We start from the raw sequence: 4712 nt of genomic DNA, 5'->3' as shown, positions 1-4712 counted from the left end.
CAAAAATAATTTCCAGTGTTAATCGTGAATCGGTTTTTTTAAAAATGCTTACGCACATCTTTGCGATTAAAATAATGTGATTAATCTTCTTCATATTTTTGCTGTTACTTTTTATACCAAAAAGCACATCTGTAACATTCAACCTAATTCTTTCACCAATGTTTACTAAAATGTACATTTCAATATATTTCCAAAACCTGAGCACTGTTGGGCACTCAAAGAAAAAATGCTCCAATACTTCAAGTTCATCCTTACAATATGTACAGTTTTTATCAGCCTTCACTTTCATTTTACACAATAAAATATTAGTTGGATAAATGTTTTGCAATATTTTCCAATGCAGTACACGTAATCGAACTTCACTAGTGACAGTGGCTGCTAAGTTCCAATTCTTTTCGTCAATTTCAAATCCTAATTTTCTTCTCCAAAATCCTTCTGAACAGGGTTGGCTGTATTGTTTTCCTACCAGAATCTTTCGAATTTCTTTTACTGATTTAACTTTTTTCCCACAGACTGAACAATTTACATCGTTTATATCGACATTTCTTAAAAGGAGATGTACAGCTATTCGAACAACATTGTACTCAAGCAATCTATTTGCAGTGTAGCCAGTTCTTTCACACACTTCTTCATAGGTAGAAAAACGTCCATTCTCACACACATCGCTCACATACATTATACCACTTTTAATCCAATCCGCAAAAAAGAGTGGGTTTCCTTGACAAATTATATCTTTGTTGTTCCACAACAAACCGGAAACAGAATTACCATTATTATCGACTTGATTGTTATCAAGCCATGCCTTCAACACAGCGGACAAAATTCCGATTTAATACTGTCCAATCCTTTAAATGGTTTGCTATTAATGTTCGCAAAAAAACACTCAAAGCGACTCCCAAAACGGAAAAACAGTGCTTTTGGGAGCCATGACCATTTCTGGTCTTCATTAGACAGAGTTAGGTTCACAACCCAGCTTAACAAAAAGGAACACTGCATCTGACGCAAATCAATCATATTTAATCCACCTTGCTTTACTTCGTTACATAAAACAGTTCTTTTCACCTTTTCAAATGCTTTTCTGTTGCAGTCTTTTTTGCGCCACACGAAGCGAAACATTAACCTATTAATTTCAGTTAGAACGTCGTCTGGTACAATCAGCGCCTGCATTATATAGACAAAATGTGGCAGAATAAACGTTTTGAATACACAGACTTTACCAATAATGCTCAAATTCCTTTTCTCCCACACGCAGATGAGCCTTTTTGCAACATTCACTCTCTCTTCCCAATTCTCTTTCACTTTTGACGCACGCATATAATTACAGAAATATACACCTAGAATTTTCATTTTGTCTGTACATGCAAAACCGCAACACTCATTCCTACAATTCTTCCGCGACCCAAACCACATTAGTTTGGATTTTTGGTGATTTATGTTCAAACCTGATATTTCTGAAAATTTACCAATCAAAGCCAGGGCTTGGAACATGTCATGTTCATCTTGCAAAAACAATGTAACATCATCAGCATACAACAATACTTTCAAAACTTTATTCATATCTCCGTTGTTCCATAATGACATACCCTTTATATTTTTGGCCTCTCGAATTTTGATTGCTAACAATTCAACTGCTAATACGAAGGCTAGTGCGGAAAAAGGACACCCTTGCCTTATTCCGGAATCAATATTAAAAAATTCAGATAACCAACCACAATAGTTTACACAACTTTTTGCGTTTTTCATCAAAACATCAACCCATTTCACAAAATCAGTTCCAAAACCAAATTTTTCAAACATCTTCAACATAAACTCTTTGGAGATGCAATCAAATGCATGAAAAAAGTCAATTGACACCATCAATCCAGGCTTATTATGTAAATCTGCATATTCTAAAACATCATCAACTAATCGCAATAAGGTTGAGACACGTCTACCTTTTATATACCCAACTTGATCCTCATTCACAACACTCCCAACAACATCAGAGAGCCGAAGATCTAAACATTTCGCTAATAACTTATATTCTGTATTGGTCAGTGAAACAGGTCTCCAATTCTTTAAATCATTTCTTGATAAATCCTTCCCTTTATGAATCAGTGTAATTGCCGCTTTACACTGTGAATTAGATAGAGTTCCATTCTTAAAAGCAGAGTTAAAAGACGCAAGTATATACCTTTTTAGGCTCCTCCAAAAAAACTTATAAAACTCAACTGTTAATCCATCAATTCCAGGCGCAGAACCATTATTCATACGCTTTAGAGCTGACAAAACTTCTCCTTCTACCACTTCCCCTTCACAGCTGTCTTTCTGCTGATCATTTATTTTTAAAACCTTTGTTCCATCCAAAAAAGTCTCAATTTTTAAGCTCATGTTTCCCTCATCAATTTTCCGTTTATACAAATCAGCAAAATACGTTTTTTGGACAAGAATAATATCTTCTTGCGTTGTAACAATTCGTCCGTTATCATCTTTTACACTTTCCATTATTTTTGCGTTTGCTCTCGCCTTTTCTTACCCAAGAAAAAAAGGTGTGTTCCTTTCACCCTGCTCGATCCATTTAACTCTTGCACGCACCTGTGCTGCACGAGATTTACGCTGCTCTAACAGTTCTAACTGCAGCTTGACCTTCTGCCGTTTACCTTGCGTTTGAATACAGTCAGGGGAGATCCCAAGGGTTTTATCCAACTCATTTAATTTCATTCTATGGCACACTTACACACACACGCACACACACACACACACACACACACGCACACACAAAGCTTTTTTCTCGCTCTGAAAATACTTGACATATATTGGCCTCTGCGTTCTATTAAATCCACATTATTTTTGCCCAGACGTGTAGAATAAAACAACATTAAAATCTGCGTGGATGTTTTCATCAAATGTCAAACTCCGATCTTTTTGCGGAACAGATTAGCTCTTTGAGGCATTTTGTTTTGCACAAAACTCTGTCTCGTATTCATTTTGTCTCATACGTGTTTATCTTATTGTTAAAACTCGGGTTTGGAATGAGCTCCAGCTTTCTCCATGTCAGTCTAGGAAAGATCAGCAGAAGAGTTTTGTTCTAGAGGTTTTTGGCAATAAACTGAGCCCAATTGACACAGCTTTCGATCGACCCTGTAAAGTAAGGCACTTGACAAGAAAATCTTGGAACTCGGCAGATTTGAATTCTCATTTCCGCCCCCCGCCCCCCCCCCCCCCCCCCCCCCCCTTGCTTAAAGTCGTGCAGAACGAAGTGACCTGATGACATATATCTGTATTTGCGCGCAGTATTAGGCCGAATGAATGATTTGGTAAATGAATGAAGGAATGGGTAAATCGTAACACACACAAGAATACATAGAGATCCAGGTTGAGAATTGCAACGATGCAGTTCGTCGGCCTGAACGGTATGGCTTTGCTTTAACACAGCAGGAAAAGTAAATAAAAAAAAAATAAAAAAAATAAAGAGAGTATACAAATGAATTATAACTAGGAAGGGTCATACGAAAGATACAGGAACAAGAACATCCAAAAGGTCAGAAAGCGTCCAAAGACAAAACAACTGATTACAAAAAAGTCATAGAAAAGAAAGAACAGCAACAACTTGATTAATTACAGATCCAACGGTTTTGAAAACTTTCATTTGTTCCGCTGGTTCGCCACATTTAGCAGGAGGAAGATGATGACAGTGTTTTATTTGCCATGCAGGATCGCGGTCACTGGCCGGGTTTGCACGCTGCACGGGCAATAACTTCCTCGATCTTCATCACACACATAAACACACAGACGCAGGCACAGACGCAGGCGCGCACTCACGCACGCATGCATTCATGCATGCACGAACGCACGCACGCAGGCATGCACGAACGCACGCACGCACGCACACTTGCACGCACTCTTGCACGCACGTACGCACACACACACACACACACACACACACACACACACACACACACACACACACACACACACAAGCAGGCACATACACATACGCTCGCTTGATGCACGCCAGACAGAAAATGTATTTTAATGAAATGTTAACATGTTCCATTACTAAAACAGAAGATAACATAAATAAAACACACACACACAAAAACACGCGAACATCTCGTGGAACAGGCAAACAAACAAACACAAAAATACAGACAAACAAACACAAAAACAAACGCCTTTTTCCCAATTGAAGTCAACGCAGACAAACTGGTAACAGTAATGAGGCAGTGGAGGTCGGTCGGCTGGAGTGAAACTGGCCCCTGTTCATTACAAGAGCCCGGAAAGGCCATTTACAGCGCAGACAGCACAGTACAGTGCCCAGAGCTTGCGTGAGGCGAGCGCGCTGTTATCACTGTTCGCTGCATGCCACAATGGAGTGGAACGGCCGTTTTCCAGTGATAGTTGTGTTGTGCACGTGCTGAAATAACGCTGTGGCGTAGTGGTGCATTGTGGCTTGTTTAAACATTAACAGACTACATTGGATTGTGTAAAAATGTGAACAAAATAAAAAATAATCTTTTCAACAAAAATGTATCTGTGTGCAAAAAATTGGGGAAAAAACAAAAACAAAAGAAAACAAATTGTGAACGAAAACTAATCTTTGTGTGAAATGTGAATAAAAAATAAAAATAAAACAACTTGTAGACAAAAACTGACCCTTCTGTAAAAATGTGAAGAAAAAACTTGTGAACGAAAACTGACCTAACGCTAGCACTTTTGGTGTGTATGTCAAC

This window comes from Littorina saxatilis, linkage group LG17 (genome assembly GCF_037325665.1).
Source record: "Littorina saxatilis isolate snail1 linkage group LG17, US_GU_Lsax_2.0, whole genome shotgun sequence".
Taxonomy (NCBI): Eukaryota; Metazoa; Mollusca; class Gastropoda; order Littorinimorpha; family Littorinidae; genus Littorina; species Littorina saxatilis.
This window is presented reverse-complemented; position numbering follows the sequence as displayed.